The 24,122-nt window shown below is 40.6% G+C and overlaps 1 protein-coding gene across 1 annotated transcript in view; it reads left to right on the forward strand.

The window, feature by feature from the left end:
- cntnap2a (contactin associated protein 2a) overlaps window positions 1-24,122 on the forward strand; it is a 211,770-nt gene that overhangs the window by 39,991 nt on the left and 147,657 nt on the right. The window lies entirely within an intron of this gene.

A 24,122-nucleotide genomic window follows, 5' to 3' on the forward strand; every position in this document is an offset into this window, starting at 1 on the left:
AGTTCTCCCTGCCATCCCTCTCCCCCTCCCTTCTATGTTCTGTCAGTCTTTCCCCTGTTTGTCTATTTCCAGGCTGGGTGGGGCTGCTTCCTGGTTCCCCCATCAGACCCTCTACACACCCACAACTCATCTACAGACAATTATCTACACTTACCTCCTGCTTAAAAGACGACTCCACTCGTGCTTTGGTAATCCTTTTATCTGCAGCATTCCAAAACCGCCATCCTTTTCTGCCCATCTCGCCCAGCCATGAGGTTGTAAAACCTCGCCATGGCCTTTTTCTATGCTCACAATTGCTGGAATTTACACTGCTAACCTTGACTAAAGAGCTAAACTGGATTCTGCATTTAGGGGTTCAGTACACGTCTATAAACTCTAACAGAGAGTTATGGTTTCCCTACTTTACACAGCACAGCACTGGTTCTTCTTTGGTGTTTTGTTCTTTGGGTGGCCTAACCTCCATCTGAGAAGTGTTGCTGGGCTAGAAACGGACAGGAATGTGATGCTTCTTAAATGTGCTCCAGCAGTGTAGGCTAGTCACATTTGAACACAAGGAAAACATCTTCCAGCTTATTTCAACAGTCAAGTTGACCCTCTGCAGGACCTAAATGGAAGACCAATGTATTAAGCCTCTTCTCAATCCCTCAAACATTTGCTGGCAGACATGTTTAGACCACATGAGACCAGGACACATCATGACCACAACTAGATCTTTAAACCAGGTGGTGGAAGGCACAGGAAGAAGTAGCAGATAAACCTTTTTTTCTCCAAAAAATAATTATATTGGATAACATAAAGAAACCTATAGAAGCTACAGAACATCTCCAATAACAGTCTCTAAATACATTCGTGTATGATGGGAGAAAGGAAGAAGGCAACATTATGATGCACAAGAAGGAGCAGTCGACATTAGATACACGTTATTAAACTTGTTGATTTCCACTGCTGCAAAGTTTGATGCTACACTTGCAACATTACGCTTTGGAAACAAAGTGTAAAATAATCTACTGCATCCCAGTAGATTACATCAGAAATCCATTGCTCAGCAGAAATAACTTTACTGCCCACGTCAGTTTTTGAGTAATTGCAACCTAATTGTGTTCAATAAAAATCCATAAGGACTAATGACACCTGGGTTGGATTGGTTATTGATAATGCTTTACACCTAATGAGGTGTAAAAAATTAGGATTGCCTGTGTGTAGTTGAGGCACGTTAGATAGGGTCTGGAAGTTTGTAATGTGTGTGATATCATGCACGTGGGTGTGCCTGTCTTCCTGAATCCATCCTTCGTGATGGACATGTGGAAGTGAAAAAGGTCAGTTTTAATTTGCTGCATGGATACCCTCCTCAGCTTAGCTCTCATGTGGACCTGGATTGCCATAAAACCAACACATACAGAAACACACACACAGAAATGCACACTTAATAATGTGAAAATGTCATTAGTGTCAGGCAGTTGTGGAGAGTCTCGATCATATCAAACACAATGAGCACAGCAGACACCTGCATCCATGCGATTGTGTGCGTTTATGTGTGATATATACATAAATATCAAAGCCCCCCTCACAAATCATTTCAGCATCCACGTGATGTTTTTTTCTCAAAACTCCCTCCTGTAGCATGCAAGGCAAAGTACAGAGGGTTGTCAAGTTAACTTAAAAGAAGTTAAAGATTTGATAATGCAGCTTCTTTCAAAATGCACTCAAATACCACATCTGTTTTGTCTTGGCGCCTGCTTACAAGCCAGAAGCCTAGTATCAACAAGCTAAAGCAACCCAAAGGTAAGATGATTTTCTTGGTCCCAAAAGATACTTTAAAAACGGTTATTCTGCCTTCTAATGCTAGAGGCAAAGATTTGGATTCCAAGAACAAACACAGGAGAGTACTATTGCTAAGGCAGGATGTAACCGAGAAGATCATGTTTGGAAGGTTTTTCATACACAGTCTTGCCAATTTAGTCAAAAAGTAGGATGATAACAGCAAACTTGCTAACGTTGATTTTGTTCCTCAGCCTGTGCTGTATGAGTCAGTGTTGGTAAAATAGATGGCATCATAAGTGAACATTACAAAATGGCATCTTATCTCCAGATATTCTGGCATCCTCCTACAGTTCAGCGCAAATTTGAGTGTGAATGTGGTTTTGTCTCTATGTCATCCCTGCAATGAGCTGGCAACTTGTCCAGGTTGTAGCCTTTCCGTCATTTATCAATGTCTGAGGTTTATAACATCTATTCAGAGAGTTCAGGAGGTTTTTGGTCCATATAGAATGATTGCACTTTGCTTCTGCCTGTGGATTGATATTAATAAATATATTGTTTTTGAAGCTACAGAGAAAGGCAAGAGTTGCCTTGGAATACCATTTTAACAGAGAGATTAGACAAATGCAAAAGGTGTTATCCTGTTAAAACTCAAATGAAGGTGATGTTTTCCACATGTTACAGGACTTACAGGAGTAAATCTTCAGTTTCGTTTGATACGTCACCAAAAACAATAATGGGTTAGTTTATGCTCAGCATTATCACTGGGGGCTAAAAGCACTACTTATATCAACTCACAAAAGGAGAAGTCAGAAAAAGAAGTGAGAGTAGATGAGATAATGGAAACCCAAAAGAGAAAGGTAGGAGCAGGGCAGTTGTGTCTCATCAGGTCTGCTTTTAAAGCCTTGTACATATAGTATGAGGAATCATCCCTGAGCTAATGAAGAGGAAGACTGCAGACTCTTTCAGAGGGGAACTCTGGTGTCTTTTCATCCTCCGGTCTCAGGCTGTTCTTAAAACTGTCTGGTACAGTTAAGTTAACTTTACCCTGTGCTTGAATATTCAGATATGACAACTCCTGCTGAGGATTTTAGTATTTAAAAGGACATTTTCTTTCTTCAGCCAGTCGGCTTTCTGTCCCTACAGCAGCTCCCACCTCCACGTTTGTTGCTTTTGGCTGTTACAGATGGGTCATTAGTTGCACTTTAGGAAAGGTCAGGAGCATCTGGGGTTGAAGTTGAAATAATGTGACCATGGAGACGAGGGACCAACAGTAATTCTGAGTGATGCAGAAGGTAGCTTTATTCAGCTCAAGTTCTCAGCTAGAAACCAAAGAAAAATGTTTAAATCACAACTTGGCTCTGATGCCAAATAATGTCTTGAAACAATGCTACTCCTGCAAGATTCTCCAAATGCTTGCTGTCTTTGATGCTTTATTACAGTGTTATTAACATTGATGCTATTCTTATCCGTGTTTCCAGTTTTTGCATCTAGTATCTGAGCAGCTGTCTCATATTATGAGAAAAGGAAATGAGGTTGGACAGTTTCAGTCCCTGCTGCATGAGTCAGGAGCAGCACCATGCGGAGCACTCAACTTGTTCATTAAACCTCTTTCAGCTTGTCTCTTATCACGCCTCTGTCACCCTTTTCACTCATAATTACATTCTTGCACTTCTCTGTTTTTCTTTCAATTTTCCTGCCTTAGTTTCAGCATCCAGCCGTTCTTCACAAAGGAAGTCCTGAGAAGCTTTGCAGGATCTGAAAGCTAGACTGCATCAACACTTTAGAGTAGACCAATTAAAGCACTCTCTTCGCCTCACCAAATTCAGAGCATCAACAGCAGCATCGTACACTTTTGATATATTGGTCTTTGTCTCATCCACATCTGCGCTCCACCTGCTGCATCTGCTTTAGTTCATTAAACTAAAAAATGCATGAGACAGTGAAATTACTCACATGCAATTAACGGATTTTCACTATTTTGGATAGTGGCAAAAAAAATTGCATCTTAGAAGAAATTAAACTTTTTCTATGTACCAAGTTGCCATATGAAGCCGTTGGAGCCCAGTTCTTAGATATGCAGATAGAAAAACGAATGAAAAAGATGCAGAAAATGATCAAACGTTGAGATAATCAGACGTAATAAAAGCCAGATTGACAGATGAAGAGCATGAAGGATTCTTCTTTAATTCCGGATTAAAAAAATGATGGAAAGGACGGTTATGAGTTAAGAGGGAAGTTCTTTGAGAGTGAACCCAGAAAGCCTGTTTGAGAGTGTCGCTTTGAAAGTAGAACTCTCGGTATGAGCAACCATTCTATTTGTACCTCCATTTATCAGTTTTCCACTCTTATGTTTGTTTTCTTCCCATCTTCTGTACCTGTTTGACAGCTTTGTACAATCTGGCCCTGAACACCACTGCTCCTTCTGCACGAGGTGCTGCCTGGGACTCCCAGTTTCCATTTGCAGGGGCTTTGCATCATGCCTTGCTCCCTATAACCCTAAGGTCTTAGCAGTTCCTCAGTCTCAGCTGGGGGGAACCCCCTGGCTTCAGAGGAGTGCAGAGTTGAATGGCTGGATTCTTACCAAATTATACTTACGAGGCAAAAAAGGGGTTGAAATATTTCCTTCAGAGATTCAGGATTCAGAGAATCTTGAACAGAGTTTGTGGCATTTTTAGTGGTGTTAAAGCGTCTCTCACATCTAGAGTATCAAGCAAATGTTGTCAATGTGTTTAGATCCTCCCAGGAGCAGAAAGTTCAAGATGAGAAGAACCCGAGTTTGGCTGAAATTAGGGGTTGGAAAGTGTATCTGGGAAGCCTCGATCTAAAGAGGGCTCAACATATCTAAGCAGAAAGGCCAAGGGAAAATCTGAGTCTTTTGAAGTTGGAATCACAGCTGTAATTTTTCTGCAATTCCAACCATTAGGCCCTTTTCCTCTAATACAGGGCTCCATAAAGAGCTCAACCGCTTCGCATGATGGCGTAATACTTTCATCTAAACTATCCCTGATTTAACGTTGTTCTCTTCCTAATGAAGGGTTAATTCAATCAGGTCCCAGGCCATTGTTCTGCCCAAGTGGGATCGATTGTGAGCCTGAGGGTGCACGGTTCTACGAAGAAACACGCGGAAACTTACATCCTCTCCTATTTCACACACAGATGAACGCACTGATCAGTGATATCAGTTAATAAACTGCATAAAGAATAATAATAATAATAATAATAGCAACTTTTTATCCTAACCAGTCTTTTTATCTCTGGCTATCTGCGTCTGCAGGTTTTATTAGTTGTCTTTTTTTGTGTGACCTTGTTTACACGGGTGCAGCAAGACTCGTTGTTAATCACAGGGCATGTGTCGAAACAATTAGAACCATGGACCACTGATCAAGAGCCGATTATCCATCTCCAGTGACTCGATTCAAGGATGTCAGATACCAATAAAAAGAGAAGGTGGTGGATGTGGGGGTGGCTGCTGCTTATGTGACTTCTTTATCTCCAAAACAATCTCTGTTCTTGTATGCATCTCTGCCTAAGCAGTGCATGAAGGATGACAAAATGCTCGATGCTGACAAATGAGGAACAGTTTAAATTCAAACGCAGCCCTCTGTTGAAGTTGGCTGTAGCTGTCAAACTTTGAAGAATACTCTCATAAAGTCGTCACGCCCTCTTCACCCTGAATCTGTGCAAGTCTTCCCCATGACCCAAATATTTCCATGTTATTATCAATTCTGCCAGACATATAGGGCCTCTCCATCTGGCTTTTCACTCTGATTAGGATAACACACTTGCACTGGAAGCTTTTTCTGGAGATGTGAAGATTACACATGTCTGAAGGTGTTTTTACACCTGTATTTGTATTTGTTTTATCTTTCACAGCCAAAGCGGAGGCACTGAATACCAAACCTTGCTGCAACAGCATTGCTCTAATGACAGCACCAACAAAACATTTCAGTAGTTTTGTCATATTGCTCATTGTAAAAAAAGGATCAAATTAAAGCAATGGCAGAAATATATGAAACTCTGTTGCAAACTCTGCATCGAGGTATGATAACAGCATGTTTACACAGCGAGTTTATTCAGCGGATTAGCCTCCTTCAAAAGAGATAGATTAGAAGAAGTGAGAAGAATTCCTCTAAATCTTGTCTTAATAACATTGTTGCTAATGAAAAAAGTTTTGAAAAGTAGTCCAGTGTTTGTGTTTTTCTATTTTGAAGATGTGAACCAAGCAACCAGGCTTGCTGTGAGCTTTAGCCTGAGCCAATTTAAGTGCAACAGAGTCTCTCTAGGCGGTCGTTTCTTGAGGGTCTCTACAAATCATCAGTGTGGTTCATTAATCATTTTTCCAGTAATTAACAACATGATTAAAGCATTAATAATCTAAAAGCATCATCCACTTTTGATTTCTTTTCATGTGATGACAACATAAGGAGAGAAAAAAATTATGTAAAGCGCGACATATTTCTCAAACTCCAAAAATTAGGTCTGTCTCATCGACTCAAGACAGAAAGACAGTTATAGTATGTGATCACCTCGCTGTCGTCAACTGAGATGATGGATAGCACTTTCATGTGTGAATAGGGCCGATTGATTTATTGTCCTTTACAGAGGCTGAACAAAGAGCCTGTTTATTGTGGAACAGTAAATTAATGAAGTCTCTCTACCACGGTCATATGATTTGAACTCTTCTGTAGACTTCCTTCCAAGACAAAAGCTCAGTCACTGTTGAAAAATATGTGTTTATGAAATTACGCTGGTCTAATTTGTGGTCTTTTCAATGCAGCGGGTCAACAAAGGGCTTCTCCTGTGATGAGCCCCCTCACATGTTTGTGCAAGTCGCTTTGGTACAATGAAGATGATGAAGTTAGTTTGTGTTTTCATGCAAGAGGCAAAAATGCTGTAGAGGGGAATCTAACACAAAGGAGGAAATGAATAATGATTAATGCAATACAAGAGATTTTTGGTCCCCCTGAAACTTGGAATTACATGGATGAAGCAAACCCTGGCTCGCCTGTCTCGTCTTGTTCATATTTTTATTTCAAAGCCTTTTGTATTTCTCCCTCCATCTATTCCTTCTCTTGTCTCTTCCTCTGGCCTTTTGTCTTAGAGCAGCTCTGTGGGTGTGCATATATTATGCGTAATCCTGCTTGGCAATGAGAGCAAGAAAGAGATGGAAAGAAGCCATTTCATCTATCGATAAATTACTATTGTACGTGCCTTCGTCTCCATTCTTTTTACTCTCTCCTGTACTGTTGTGCTTTTTGACCTCCAGTGATGTTGACCTGCAGAAATTAGATGAGGCTGAAAAAAAGGAGGCAGATGAGTTGCTGACACTGAAAGCAGCAGGTAATAAAAGCAATTTTTACTTAAAAAAGAAAACAAAACCCTGGTGGTAGACTCTAATAGACAACAATCAAGTTAAAATTTCACAAAGATGGGAATCAGAGAGTAAAAGAAAGGAGGGAGTAAATTAATTTTTGGTCCAGAAAGCCTGTCATGGAGGACAGTTGTTTACTGGAGTGTTGAATCTATTGAATGTCAACAAGTGCCTTCCGTGTATTTTAATTTGCTTCTGTTGTTTTCCTTCTCCGTTACACTCGATTAGCACTCAATTACCTTTTTAGGATTGAAGAGGGAGGGGACGGCAGTACGGTGGGACAGTGGACTCATTCATCCACATTATGCCGGCAGGAAGCCATGCAAGTACTTGCCGGTTCACTCGACCTCTGAGCGGCACAGACGTGCAATGTTTAAATATGTTTGGGGACATATTTACTTTCAAATAATTTTAGTTGTTTAAAAAAGGAAAGAAAAACAGGTCTATCACCTTTCAGTAGTTCCCAAGAAATGATCTTTGCTCTAGAAGTCGATACTAGAAAATGCTAAGGAGAAATGGGTTAGAATTAAGGTTCATACTGGTAGACTGGGTTGGAACCACTGGTGTAGGGAACAGACACCTCTGAGATTCTAAGACCTCCAGATTTTAACTTCATATTCTTTGTACCAGCTGTTGTTGAAGATCATTTCATAAATAAAAAGAATGGTTTAAACGGGAAATTTGTTACAAACATTGGATGCAGTTGAATGATTCATTCCATTTATTTCTTTTATTATTCCCTTTTTCCCTGGTATTTAAGTCGGGGGGGGGGGATGCTTGGTCTCAGTTGTTACTTTGGACAAAACCTATTTATGATGGTTAAGAGGACACCTTTCATAGTGGAAGAAGACATGCAAAAGTGAAGAAAGGGGTGGTTGTTGATGCCTATGGTTGGGTGGCTGAGGATCCTGGAATTTTATTTATTTATTTTCTATAGTAATCAATAATCATCAATATAGTCAAACCAATACAAATACTTCTTCATATTGTCCTTCAGGGTTGAGTTCTGGCTCTATTTTATTCTCGCCGTGGACAATCATGGCAAAAATATATGGTTTTATTTTAGATTTTTATGAAATTATCACATTTATTGGTCTTCTAACCTGAAATTTAAACCATATTAAATAGAGTTTCGGGTGGTTTACGGCAGTGGTGCTTCCAGTTTGTCTTCTGGAGTACATCAAGGCCCACAGGATTCAAATTTCAGGCATCGGCAAAGTTTTACTGGCAAGAAAGGTAATTTTGGCCGGTTTGCATGGATTTCCTGACTGGCTCTCCTCCGCCCTCAGAACCAGCCTCACACCACACATTATGGGATGCAGTGCACCTACTAGGTGTGACAGCTTAAGACAAAGGAGGCCAGTAAATGAAAGGAAGCAGTGCTTGTTCGATTGACAGAAAGGTAACATGAAAGATAGAGAAGCTCTTGAACTCTATTGATAATAGGCAGATATGCTCAGCTCAGGCAGAGCAGCTCTCGATGTATAATCAATATCTCTTTTTAACAGGCGATGGGGGATCAATGGAAAGAGGGAGTCGTCACACCTACAGTAATGGCTATTATTTGGGTGTTTTATAGTGTTATGCTGAGGCCTTGAAGCGCAGGTCACCCTAATATGTTACCACGGTTCTTATTTCTTCCCTCAATAATTTGGATGGCGGGTGAAAGAGCCGATGTTTAATAGCCAGGATGTAATATTGATCTTCACTCATGATTCGATACAATTCACTATGCTAAGTTCAGGATATTTTCACATTATTATTAGAAAATAACAGTTAAAAGATGACTGAACAAGATCTTTTGATTATCACACCAAACATACAAAGTACTCTATAGCTACTTCCTGTATTAAATAGGTAAACAATGTATCTTTTCTTTTCTCTGTCAAAGTAAAATGGAAGCTCTCCTTTTACTTAACCAGAACCTAAATTGATTTTGAAAAACAGGAGTATGGCGTTTCATTTTTAACTGGTTACTGATTTTAATCCTCATATATTTGTGTTGTGTTTTGATTTTCTTGTGAAGTTACATCCTAATTACTAAGTTGTGAACTTTTGAATTCATGAATAATAAGTTTTGGAACATCAGGCAAACTGGAAGGTTGGAACTTACAAACGTCACGAACTAGGAGCTTTTCTTGATGTCTCGGCTGCTTTGGGATCCAGAAATCAATAAGACGAGCATGCTGGTGTTGTTTTGCATCATTGTTAATATTCAGAACAAACAATATGAGATAAAAAATGTATGCTTTCTTATGTTTGCCTAATTTAATATGTAGAAGTGTATCATTTATGTATGCAGACACTGGCATGCACGTCTGAAAACACTTACACCGTTACACAGGCAGGGTTATAGGATTAGAAGTGAATGGAAGGATCAAAGGCTCCAATGCGGGGTCTTTAAATTTTTAATTCTGGTTCTGTGGCTGAATCACCGGGTCTCCACAAACCCTCCGAGGGGCTGTCATCTGTTTCTTTCAGACACACTGTTTAACCCGCTTGAAATGGTCCTTTCCAAATTCCACTCAGAAGATAATGTGATTTTGCAAATTTGTGCAGATGCACCTGTGTTTTTCAGACTGCACTTTAGCTGCTGTTTAGACCTTCGGGGGAGAAGCTGAAGGTCGGGTACGTACAAGCAACCTGACTGTACAGTGATGTCGGTGTTGTTCACCAGGTCGGTGTGGTGACAGTGAATTACATCAACCATGACTTGCAGGACAAATCCCCTTTTATCTCCTAATAGAATATTCATCCTTAAATAAAGGAACGGGAGCCCGTCTGCATCCATAGAACGAGTGGGACCTATTTTTTTGTGCGTGTCTGCGCATATATGCAGAGAAAATGTCATTTCTGCGCCCAAACACCCCTGATGTGGTGATGATGAGTCTTCTACAGCAGCCTGTTGAACCAACGGCATCACACGTTCCACAAAGCCGCTTTGAGCCGAAACTGTAAGTGTCGGGCAGGACTGAGGAAGTGACTGTGCACATGCTCCATGTCTTCTCCAGCTTGTTTTACCCAAAATAAATGTTACTTATAGCAGCTAGCTATGCATTTGGATTATTTGGTGCTGTTTAGATGCTGATTTTGTGTATTTCTTTTCATTTAAAGAGGCCATATTTTCATTTCATTATGTCAAGCTTTAACTTATTCTTTGCTTTGTCTACAATGTTGCTTTTTGCCACCTGTGCCCCAGTTTGCATCACCTGCTTTCTCCTCCTTTTTCTGGATGCTGTGGCTTGATTTTCTTTCACTAGTCTCTCCTTACCCTGAATCTCTCTGTGTACACACACAACCATATTGTTCCAATGTGAGACTTTGCAGCATTTTAGCATACAGCCTATTTTTTGTTGTTTTTTTCCTTTACTTTCATTTGTTTCATGGACCTTTGGTCTTTGACACTTTGATTTGATACCCAGTTGGATTTTTATTTGCCTTATTTGCCTCTGACTGCCTCAAAATCTCATGAGCTAGACAATTTCACCCCAGAGTTAAAGCCAGTTAAAAAGAACAAAAACAAAGACAGGAAAAAAATGATGAACTTGTCCATTGAACTGAAACAAAGCAGAACTGGGCTGGTAACAAAGATATTACAGAAATCTATCAGCAAGACAGAGTCTAAACTGGCGACTCCTCAAGTCACACACAGTTAATAACTTTCTGTAAATAAGATCTTGTGACATGATGGATGCTATATAGTCAAAATGAATAATCCTGTGGATTGTAACGTTGTAGAACAGACCTCGACTGGTCTGGTTCACAGTACCAATTTACCCTGCATGTCATTTAACATTTGACTGTGGCAATTTGAGCATCCATTTGTGTGGATTGATTCTCTGCACTTATGTTGGGAGCTGTCATGAGATTAAATTTAGCAGCAGGACTCCCAATGTTATTGCTTTCTTATAACCCACTGCCTTCCTGCACTAGTTTGACACTATGATTATGCGTGTTTGCATATGCACAAGTAGTCAAGTTGAGGCATTGACCAGATGCTGTCAATGTGTTAAATACTGATATAAAAACTGCCTTTATGCTAAACAATTGAACTCCATGTCTCCTTCTTGAGAGGCATGTCATGATGAGCATTTGCGGTTAAGGTGAGCAACTCCTTAAAATGCTTTGTGTCGGGTCTCTTTTGTTTGTAGTAGGGCCCTGTTGTGTTACGTTGCTGTCACTTTCCAAATATTTAAACACCCTATATTATACATTTTCATGCAGCAAAGCTGCTTAAAATTCTACATGACAAACCTACCAGGTTCCCAAAGGCTGTCCCTAAGCCCTGACCTGTCCCTGACCGCCCAGAACACAGAAATGTGCACTTCTGAAGGGCCCCATTTGAAAGGTGTCGAAGAGAGCACAAAGAGCGTAGCACGTCCCGCCGCTGATGTGTTAATTGTACAATTCAACATTTTATTAAAATGTCAAGTCGCCTGTGGGAGCTGTCAGAGCGACAAAACAGACACTGATAGAAGGAGAAATCCTTCCTTGACCTTTATAATTCACATTCTTCCTCTGAAAATCTCCCTCCACCTGTGTCTAATAAGCGGGCCTGGGAAAGGACACACATGCCCTCATGGACAGAAGCTCACGGTTGAGCATGGGACTCCACGAGTACACCGCCCTGACCTTTGTGTGGTTCATAGTTGACAGGAATTATACACTTGCATTTGTCTGCTCCTTCAGCACTGGCTTCTTATTGGTGACATGGCTTCATAGGATCAGTTACAGATTGACTGTTCGGCCAGTCCCCCTGCTCTGTTGTCGACATGATTATCTTTGAGGCCCTCAAAATGAGGAGAAAATGGAAATTTATTTTCATTAATGCTGAGGGGTCTCTATCCATCTCTACAACTTGGCCTTTCTCATCTCCCAGACCTCTGCACCTGCCTTTATCTGGCCTTGCTCTTAGCAACCCCTGCTTTTCATGTGGGGCTATTTAAAAAAAAAAATCTCTTAATTTCTCTGTCGTACAAGCATGCACTCTTTGTATTTCCCTTAGCAGCTCTGCTTTGCTTTGCAACCAGCAGACAAAGCTGCTGACAAAGGTGAGCAAGAGCATATTTAAAATGTCACTGAAAAAGTGACAAAAGGTCATATGGAAAGTAAGAGACTCCCAGCACAGTTTGGACTGACTGCTAAACAGGATTTCTGTGTGTGTATGTATGTGCGCATGCGTGTGTGTTAGTGTTGGAGGGGGTCTATGAGGCTACCCTGTGGCGCCAACATCTTTGTTGTTTTTTTTTTATATTTCACTTAATAAATATGACAAGATGGATGATTTCAAGGCGGTTTTGTGGATTTTTATGTTGAAAAGAGTGGCGCTAAATAAAAACAAGGCAGAAATACAGATGTTTTGATGGCCATCTAGTGGTTTGCTGCAGGGAAGGAGTGCACCTGAGTACTAAATTGAGTCTTTTCCTCGAGTTTCTTGCTAGCTTGACCCAATGCTAATGCCAACATTCACATTAACTCCTCTAAATGGTTGTATAGTATATTTATTCCTTGTTACACTGCTGTTAATTGATACAGAGCAGTCAGGTCATTAAATACAGCACACACACACACACACACACACACACACATATACACTATATATATATATATATATATATATAGTGTATATGTGTGTGTGAAACTGTCCAGTCTTGCTAAAAGTAAAACATTACAAAACATTTTGTTTGTAGGATGAGTCAATATTGGACACTCTTGGTCCATTTTTGGTTCGAAGCAGAACAACATGGGTAGATAGGATATGGTTCAGTCAATTTTCTGACATGTTTTTACTTGTTTCACCTTGAAAAACAAGACTGATGCACTCAAGTAGACAGATATTGTCTGCACTTCACAATCCTTTTTTTTTTCCCAGGGCACTTATAGTTGGCATTCAGAGCGCTTATCGGCGTGCATGTTTCTCGAGAGCATTTTAAGGCTCAGACTCATTCTCTCCGGCAAGCGTATACAGACAGCTGTGTACTTGCTATGCGCTCGTCTGTGTCTGTATCTGCAGGCCCGTTTAGCGGAACAATAATATATCATGCAGGGAAAGGTGCCGATCCATAATCCACACACTACCAAGTGAGTGTGTGTGTGTGTGTGTGTGTGTGTGTGTGTGCACGTTTCATGCACTAAATGTCATAGTCAGCTGGTCCCACTTCTCCTTTCTCATCTTATCTCCCCACTCTTCCAAAATCAATCTTTGATGTTATACCTCTTGCTTCCATTTGTTCCATCATCACATTGTTCTTCCAATTTGAATCTGGAGATTTCTGCTGACTGACAAAGGTAGCGACCCAGAGAAGGGACGTGTATGGATGAGCACATAGACATACAGGGATATTTGATAAATATGGGCACAGAAAAGACAAAAGCGAGATTTCAGCAGAGTGTCAGCGGTTTTGATGAGTTAATGGCAAAGCTGACCCAGCAGTGGGAATAAGAGGTCTGCCCTCTGCTTATCTTTCTGTCACTGTCATTCCATCCATTTTTCTATTCCCTACAATCTGTCTTTTTCCTGTCAAACAAAGATCCACTCACCAAGGGCACAAAGGGATGGATGGCATGGAACAGGAGGGATACAGTGTTACAGGTCGTCCACTGAAAACAGTGCTTAGCAAACAAACGTACAACTGCACAACCACCTAGGGGGATGACTGAAGCCCACCATGAAACAGTCGTTAAAAAAAGTTATGTGAATGCAGCCAGCAGTGACTTCCATAGTTCTCTCTGTTGCTCTTGTAGCTGCTTCCAACAGAGGGTGCTGTCTAGATTTAGAGCCCTTAAATCGATTCTTTGTTCAGGTGCCAGGCTGGTCGAGGAGGGAAAACAGAAGTTGGGAATAGTCACAAGACTCAAAAAGTTACATTTTCACAGATAATCATCTGAAAAGTTATATGACCCTACAAATGCTTTTTATTACACATGTAGCCAGTAACCTCAACTGTTTGGATGAACTTGTTGCATTTTACTATAAAATTATAAAACTTTACTTTTACTTATGGTTAATGGTTAACGTGCAATAAAAGGATCTTACAATAGAATTTTGCTTCTGTTTGAAAACAAGATGCATGGATGGATGGATGGGTGGGTGGGTGGATGGATGGATGGATGGATGGATGGATGGATGGATGAGAATAAATTCCTAATATAATGACATTCTCACTGCAGACTAATTGTGTGTGCAATGTTTTTGTAGAAGATGTTAATAGTTAAAAAGTGTTCATTCACCTCGTTCGGACCTGAGGGGACAGAATTTGCTGACAGGTGTAGCCCAGAATAAAATCTGAGTCAGACAACTGAAAATTAAGTTTTAAACCTGGAACTCTACTGGCACAAAGTTTCTAATTTTATCAAACTGATTCACCCCTAAATTCTGTCAAACTCATCAGTTATTAATACTTTTGTGTTTATTCATGTGTGTTTATTCCCATGTGTAATTTATAGACTTTTATTACTCTGCACATAAATACTTTCTTCATTCCTTCATTTATTTGCGCTACAGACAGCTGAATTCATGCTCTTCTGCACAGCAGCATTCCCGGAGGACCCGTTTGAGACTGTAGGCAGAGTGGTGATTGTGACTGTTAGTTTAAGAAAAAAATAGCAATGATGGCTCAGGAAGAGGGTTGCAGGATGGCTGGATAAGGGCAGCTGTGGCTGGAGACGATTTCATTAAAATAGAAGATAAAGCAGCAGTGAAAGTCTCTCCCAAGGAAGACGTTTCCATGCTTCCACCATCTCCTCTCAAGACTGGGGTTACGCTCATTTTAGAGGCGACATGCTAACGGACAGATGGTTGGTCCAATCGCTCACATTATTATTTTGCGAGGGTCTGCCCTTTCCCAGAGTTCCCCAGGATAACTGTTCAGATGGTTGTGTGTAACAAACCATCTGGTGTGTCAGGTTTTAATGTCTCCCCACAGCGTGACTCCCATTAATGTGTGTGTATCACATGTTTGTTCAGAGGGCATTCCACCCTCAGCATAGGCGTGAGATGGGGCAGAAGATGCTTATACTTGTGTGTCTGTGTGACTGCATATTTTATATCAGTTTTGTGGGCTATCAAAGAGATTCTTTCCTACCCTTTGTAGCGGTTGTTTTCAGTGATGTCATTTCTTGCTTTTTCTAATTCTCATTTTCTTGTTTACTGAAATTGTCAGACTTGTTAAACTTGTGCTAATGCAGATTTGCTCGTTGGCGTGTGAACACATTTAATTGTGATTTCAGAATCTGGACACTGTTTTGAAAATTAGGGTAAAGAAAAAGGCCAAATTTGTGAATGTCATGCTCTGGTTGGTCTGTTGATAATATGTTAAATAATGTTGCCATAAGATGCCACCATGCAGTGATTAAAAGTCAAAATCATCATTTTGGACAGCCCACATTTGATAAAGAAGACATAATATAAATATTCATAAAATCCTAATTTATGTCCAGCCTATAATACTAATGACAGAAGTGAATGATTGCTCAGGGTCTACTGCTCTCTGACTTGCCTCCCTGCTGGAAGAAATAAGGGATCATTAGAAGTGAAAAAGGTTCCATGGTGACCCTTTGCTAATATCTGGAACCTTCCAACTGTGTTTAACGGAGCACTACTCTGAACATGGCTTTTCTAATAATAATCAGTCTCTTGATTTTGCTTCTGAATTTTGGGTAAGTGTGTTTTAAGAGTATTTCAGTCATATTTTGTTTTCTTTTGCATGCTCCCTGTTGGCGAACACTCAATGATGTCTCCAGGTAAGTTCCTTGTCAGATTTTAAGGGTTGTGTGTGTGTGTGTGTGTGTGTGTGTGTGTGTGTGAATGTGCTTGTGTTTAATTTAAGGCATAATTGACAACTCACAAATGATAATGTTTGCTTTTAAAAAGGCAATAATGCTCATTTTTACTTGCTGAATAAACTGATCACATCAGCAGGAGTTCTGACTGGCTCCTGCTATATTTTCACTTCAAAAATCAATTTTGTTTGGATTTTGCAGAGAACTTTTTTTTCTTTTTTTGCTAACAGGAACTCTCCCAATAGGATCTCACACTAAATTTAGCCTCAAATAATAATAAGGTATCATCATTTGCCACTGGGAGTCAGCTGCTCCATTTGACATGCAGTCTGTCATGCAGTCTCCTGTTTCCACCATTTACTGTCTTGGACTATTTCTTCTTTCTTTGCCTACAGTTTCTGTACTTAAAATTTTGTTATTTCACATTGTTCAGATATGCTCGCTCATGCGTGGAGGTTTAAATTTTGAGTTGACGATTTGGATCTGCTTTTGCCTAGATGTGATTACTTTTGCCTAGATGTGACTAAATGTGAACAGCAGTGTAATAAGCAATAATTGTGATAAATAAACAGAAGAAACAAAGATTATGAGCTGAAAACAAAAAGAAAAAAGTGAGCAATAAAACTGTGGAGAGAATAGAATGGATGAGGCTAGACTGAGGCGGCTGGAGTGTCCTCTAGGCTCAGCTTGCGGGGTCCAGTGACCCAACCAGAGAGGCCCAGACTTCACTTCACAGCACCTCTGCGGGGATCCCCAGATGCTGGGACACAGGCCAGCATATCCTGAGTCTTGCCCAGGGTCTCCTGCTGTAGTAGATAATTCATATGTTCATATTTGCTCACATATTCATGTAAGACTGAGAGAAACTCACAATCTCACACACTGGGCCCATCCATTAGTCAAACTCAAACTTTTCCTTGACAGGAAAAGATATACACTGCAAGCAGAAAAGGCTCCCGGAGATTTAGAAAAAAAATAACATACATACACGCACATACACATATGCACATCATGCGCATCGTCACCTGCATAATTACCACACCATACCATCGTCTACTGCTTATCCGGGGTCGGGTCGCAGGGGCAGCAGCCTAAGCAGAGAGGCCCAGACTTCCCTCTCCCCAGCTACTTCTTCCAGCTCGTCTAGGGGGATTGACCATTTGAGAGACATGGTCTCTCCAACGTGTCCTGGGTCTTCCCTGGGGCCTCCTACCGGTGGGACATGCCCTGAACACCTCACCAGGGAGGCAGAAAGAGGTGCCCTGATTAGATGCCTGAGCCACCTCACCTGGCTCCACTCCATGCAGAGTAGGGGTGGTTCTATAGATGACCGAGCAAAAGCCCAGACATCCCATATTTTGGCCGCTTGTGTTCATGATCTCATTTTTACGGTTACTACCTACAGCTTTTGATCATAGGTGAACAGAGGAACGTTTATCTACTGGTAAATTCAGAGCTTTGCCTTTCGGCTCCTTTACCACAATGTGCCAATGCAGAACAAGTGTCAACAAGGGCAACAAGTGTCAGAAGTTGGTTCATAATGTCTGAGGTGAGAGTTTGACTAATGGATGGGCCCAGTGTGTGTTGAGGGGGTCCAGTTTGGTGAACTCAGGATCAGGTCTCTGCCTTTTAGAGGTGAAATCGTTCTGTTGACTTCACAAGGACACAATCTTCCAATCTCTCTATTGTGGTTTGTGGCCAAGTGTGAAGTGTTTGGGATAAAAATCAGCACCTCCAAATCAGAGACCATGGTTCTGGTCAGCCAGAAAAGGGTGGAGGGACCACTCCAGGTCAGGGATAACATCCTTCCTCTAGAGTAGGAGTTCAAGTATTTCAGGTACTTGTTCACAAGTAAGGTAAGTATGGAGCAGGTTATTGAGGGGCGGATAAGACTTTTTCAATTATTTAACGTTTCCATTCTCTTATTTTGCATCATACATCAATATATGTATAGTGATATATACACACACACACACAGATATATATGTGTGTGTGTAAGGTAAGATATATATACACATATATACATATAATGTATAAGATTGTCAGCACATCTAGAGTTATTAATCATATTCATCAACTTGTCTCAATTTATGTGCAGCATGTACCACCTTGAGCTTGTCATGATCAGCCACTTCTTAATGCTATTATACATTTATGACCGCCTTGTGGGGACGTTGCGGACATCAGCTCATCAGACAAATGGAGCAACCTGACGCAGAATCCTGTTACTGTCCTCACCCCTGCCCCTCCCTCCACCTTAATGAGCCACATTTGCAAGGTGCGGCAGGGAAAAGTTCAGTCTGTCCACATCAATATGACAGTTATTAGGAGACACCAACAGCTGTTGGAAGGTGGACTAGGGAGGTGAGAAAGAGAATGACAGCCCGAAGGAATCAGAAGAGTAGGGTGAAAAGGCGACCAGGCAAGAGAAATGGCCAGAAAAGAAGAGTGCAGTGGTGGAAAGCAGAGAGTAAGAGTGATGTGGAGCGCTGCTCGTAATGGTCATGGCACTCCTTGGGCAACACTTGCACTTCATAAGATGTGCTGTATAACCTTGATGGGAAATGAAGAAGAGGAGTGACAAAGAAAGTGCAGGTAGAGTACTGCAGCACTACAGAAGTCTGCTGAAGCACAAATATGAATCCATAATGCATAATGGAAAGAAGAGCGCACCCACGCTGACAGCCATTGCAGCTGTCCTCTCATTAGTTCCGTCATTGAGATGACTGCCCAAGGCTGTTGTTATCATTAGCCGTTTTACGAAGTTTAAGGAGTGCAAGACATAGAAACGGAGAGCTGAAAATAAAGTTAAAATAGGGGATATAAATAAGGACTGGCAATTATAGTACATAATCATGGAAGTCTGTTTCTGAACTTAATTAAACGCCATGAAAGGAACTGAAATTTGAAAGTCACTAAAAAGGCTGAAATTAGTTAAGCCTAACACGTGTGTTAGCAGAACGTGCTGCCATGGCCTGAAAATGCATGGGTTTATTATCTACTCATCCACATGTCGGATGGCATTTGGGGTTTTACAATGTTCTCCTAAACACCAGGGAGAATGAGCCCTGATGTAAATGATGCAGAGATAATTACCCAGTTGAGTTATATGGTAATTATCTATATGGCCAAATGATCACACTACAGTTCATTCACAAGCCAGATCATTTAAAAATAAAAACTTTAACTCCACAGATCAAAGAGATTAATTCTAACCTCCTGAATTCATATCAGGATGAGTTTATCCATTTAACATCATCCCGTAATCTAAAACCAGCAGTTCCAACATCAGTTCTTATCTCACTTTGGGGAGTAGTGAAGAACTGAACTATTCTGGGTGGTGACATTAATTCTGAGCCTACATAAAGGCTGACGTGGTCCAGTGCCACGTGACAGCTTCTTCTCTACAGCAGAATAAAACAACTTTCTCAGTATTTGCAAGCAAAATACTGATATCAAATTAAATGTTACAGATTCCTTTAGTTCTTTATATTAAAAGTTTTATTTTAGTTCTAAGGATTTTCTGTGACCAGGAGCATTAACCTAAAAACTGTCTTAAAACCTTTTTTCTTCTCCATCGTCAGCCTGGCCGCTACTGGTCAGACTATAGCGAATCTATTGATTTTTTTGTCCTCTGAAATCAAATTTAATTGGTTATCTGTGCCTAAAATTATACTTTGAAAGCAAACAAAACATTGACTGGACAATTGGCGCTGCAGCTACTCCTTCCCATAAGTGCTCACTTTTTGCTTCCTTTTGCTCAGGAACGTCAATCTGACAATCTGGGAAAAAGAACTCCTTGATTGGAGATAAATGGATGCTACTCCAGGTAGAGGGGAAATAAAATGAGACAGAAACAAGGCACAACAGAGAGAGTGGATTGGCAATTGTAGATTTGGGGAGGATAGGAGAAGATGGAGGGTTCTCAGATTCATAGGATACAAAACTGACCCAAAGGTGAGTCGACACTGTTCAAAAGAGTCCTGCGGGTTTTTGTGCCCATGTAGGAAAACCTCAGGGATGTAGCTAATATAGGGTTCCTCTGTCAGAGGGTTGGAAGTGAATGTGGAGAGTTTAAACCAGCACAACCCACAAAGGAGCCGCTGTTTTGTAATGATCATCCATTTCTGTATGTGGATGACGGCTGTGATTATGTCAGTTCCCTGCAAAATACACTTCTCTGAATGCATCTCCACATGAATCTGCATTATATTTCATCATCATCCTCACAAGGTGCATGTTAATCTTCAGGAAACGCAGAAGCCAACCCCTTTCCCTTTTCTACATTAGATTTCCCTCTGCTTGACTCAGCTCTGACTTTCAACTCATCTCTGCTGTCTCATGCTGTCTCAGCTTCTGCTCTCACCGCGGTGGCTGAGCCAAACCATCGCCGTGATCGATCTCTGCCACTACCACTTGTCCTCCATTAGGGGAGAACAGCAGGAGACCAGGAAGCTGCGCACATAAACACAGAAACAGGCTCATGGGCGCGGACACGTCGGATGTTAATCACATAGTGACTCATAAATGCATCATTCTCACAGTCACATAAAAATGAACACATGAGTTCAGTATAGACTCCGGATTACTGCATGTGCTCCAGATAAACTGTAAGAAAAAATGTGCTCCAGATAAACTGTAAGAAAAAATTGTGAATTATGAGCTCACTATACTTTGTTGGTAATATTTTTTAGTTTTTTTTTTTTTTTAATTATCTTAAGGTACTTTAATTATTAACAGTATACTGATGTTTCATTATGGATTAGAAAGCATTTGGCAGCTCTGGTGAACACGTGTTCCACTTTCGTGTTTCTAACCCACACTTCAACGTGGCCTAAAAGACACTGTGAAAATGTGACAGTAACTTTTTTGCTTACTTTTCTGTAAATTTTGGGAACAACAAAAACAAAAAAGAGCTAATTTCTAAGTAAAACTGAGTGAGCACATTTGGGCTCTAGTACTAAAGTACTATTCTCAGAAAAGTGGATTTGGCAAGTGGATGATGACTTTGTGTTTGCATTTTTGTATTTTGTTGATAAAGCAAAACTAAAACCTTTATTTATAAAATGTAACTCGCTCTTCCAGTTTCTTTAAAGTGTTGTAATGATGGAAGATGCCAACCAATTATTTTTGCTCTTTAATAAAAGGGAGCACTTTATTACAGAACAATCAAATAAAACATCAAATGCATTTTGATGAAAACTAAAGAAGTGATATACTGATATACAGCTTTAAGCAAAGTTTGCTTCTGTTCACAGCTCCTCTACAACATGCCCAAGGGTCTGTTGGCATCACTAATTGTGAAAAGCCAGCGCTGGTGTTCAGCTGGAGAGTGGCAGATATTGTGACAAGATGAACACAACCGAGCGTGCTGCATAAAACAATACTCCCACGCTGCCTTTACCAAAATAATTGTCTTTAATTGACATTTTCTATCCACAACTCAACACAAATGACATCTGACAAACCATGGCGCATGTGCAGGCAGGTTTCAGTCACCACATACACGTTAACATTTGAGCCAAGGGACGAGGAAGAGGATGACTCATGGTGAGATTTCCGGCTGCTAGTTTCAAGACAGAGTCCATCTTAATTAAGAATTATTTGCTTTCAATGGACCAATTAATGAGACTCTGTTTTCAATTATTTTACAATCTGTATTGGATGTGTTGGTGCAGAAAACTGTATAACAGTCACTTTTTTGCCACCTATATCGTAAGTAATGTGAAGTAAGTAGTGATAATGCTATATGGTAGCTATGGCAACGCTGGGACTAATGTTAATGGGGGTTAACTAATGGGGGATTTCAGTGAACCTCTAATGTGTTTCTCTGAGTTTTCACATTGGATATTTTCTGTGATATCACCTGTTAATCCAGAACCAAGAGTCTTTGGAACAACCTGGAGAGGACTGCCTTCATTAAAGGTTTTGAAAATGAATTCAGTTATTTAGAGAGAAAATGGAACATCACAATCAAAGCTAAAGGCAGACTCAGAAATCAGTGTGACATTTTTGTGAGACATCATGAATGTGAGCAAGTTTAGCGGCGCATGTTTTCATGTCTCACTGGTTCTTAATTGTGTGCCCTGAGAAGGTAAAAAGTTTGCCTCATCATTTACAGAGTAATTCAAGATTCCATTTTACCCTGTTCCTTTTACTTCTCTAAAGCCTTTTGATCTTTTGAGCCAATTAATTTGTGTCCATGCACCAGTCTTGGGTATAATCCAGTTGTGAGTGTGTTTTTCTTCCATTATTGCTTCTCGTGGAACAACAAAGTAACTTTTCAGGTGAAGGCTGCTTTCGTTTTATGATCATTTGGTGAAATTTGTGCATTTTTTTCCCACCCCTGGTCTAGTAAAATATGAAATCCAAGCCACTTGCACCCCCCTCACTGATTGGTGGCATCCAAATATAAAAAGCTGTGGAATAAATCAGTGCGCTGCTTGTTTTATGACATCACGGGCCTATGCGGGATGGTTGTCCTTCTAGTGACTACTTATATTACTTGTATTTACTGCTCTTGCCAAGTGATTTGGTTTGAAAATATGGGGCTGCGGTACTGCGAGAGGAAAGTTTTAGGACGTAAAATCAATGGATTTACATAGTAATACAGCTCCGGGATGTTGTATGCGTTAATCACATAGTAGGAACTCTGCAGGTGATTTACAGTAGTTCAGTTCATCAAATCACAGGAAGGATGTTTGGCTTCTCAACCAAACTACTGCAACACTGAGAGCATTACTATCCAGATCTCTCGATTTAATCCTTTTGATCCACGCCTGAGTGTGAGTCCAGCTTTTAGCAGTGTGAGTTTTTAGTGATTCTACTTGTGAACTCACTAGCGAGCCAGACAAACTTTCTTTTGTTGATGATGATACAGCTGGAGAATATATTTAAAAGGTTACAGACAGTTTTGACTTGGCAAAGAAATTCTTTTACGTGGATTTTAAGACATACTTGATGTGTTTTGTGGGATGTTATTTGGAGATGACTGTATAGAGAGCTCTCCAGGGACTTTGCGAACATAACACACAGAAATAGGCATGAATGTGAAGGAGACCGTCTCGCTTCCGAGCCAGTACCATCGTCATGCCCGCGAGCAGAAACTGTTTTATCCACACTGCCGACGGGGGGAAACCAGCGACATTGTCTCTCGTGCTGACATAACAAGAGCGCGGTGGCGAGAAATATAAAAGCCAGAGATGTGGAGCGGGAGGAATGAAGTTAAGAAAACAGCAGGAAAAAATGACTTGGAGGGAAAGAGAGACGTGAAGGGTGAACCAGCTACATCCATCAACTGCATGCATTTATACTCTTCTTCCGTCTCACTTTTCTTCCCACATTTACTTCTCTTTGAAAGCAAAACTGGATAAAAAATCAAACATTGGAAAAGATCTCACAAAAGACAACAATAGCTGTATGCAACGCTAAGGTGTGAGACTCCCCCACATGCTGCATATGAAAGAACTACATAGAATGTGTGCTTTAGTTCCAAAACTTAGGTTCTTTTCTGTTTCTGTGAACTGTGCTCACTGGAAAGTAGACCAATGTACCCAAAATGTGTCCTAAATTGCACACACTAGCTAACAAATCCCACAGCCAGTGAGCCTGCATGTAAAATTCAGGGTACATAAAATAAACATAATAATTCAATAAAAATCTGCAAGATTATTCATGTATATCCATCCAACAGTATTTCTACTTGTGAATCTGTGTGGGTGCAAATATGTGTGAACATAAGCTTTGATCTTAAAATTTCATGCTATTTATGTATTTTCTGTGAGCTGGTTGCTCTGTTGCCATGTGATTATATGCAATAGAAGCCATCCTGTAGCGGGAAGTCTGATGTTTGCGGCAGGAAAACTGTCAGAATCAATCTTCTCCAGCGTCAGTTAAACAGCCAGCGTGGGAGAATCGGTTGCTCTATAGGCTACCACCAACCTCACGCTCTTTAAATAGACAAACCCATCTGCCTAATGCAATAAAATCAAAATGAGCAATGGGTTTCTCATGTGACACGATGATAGCTGTGTGACACCGAGCTGGCAGAAGCCTGAAGTGACACTGGACAGTGTCGCTGAGCTCTGACAATTACCGCAGCTGAAACCGATGTCACGCTACGCTGTGGAAATGGCCCGACTGTGGATATGTTCCTACGGGAATTTTGCCTTTTCTGGTTCGTGCGATTTCACGTGTAAAAGTAATTGTG

Source organism: Takifugu flavidus, chromosome 17 (genome assembly GCF_003711565.1).
Source record: "Takifugu flavidus isolate HTHZ2018 chromosome 17, ASM371156v2, whole genome shotgun sequence".
NCBI classification, from domain to species: Eukaryota; Metazoa; Chordata; class Actinopteri; order Tetraodontiformes; family Tetraodontidae; genus Takifugu; species Takifugu flavidus.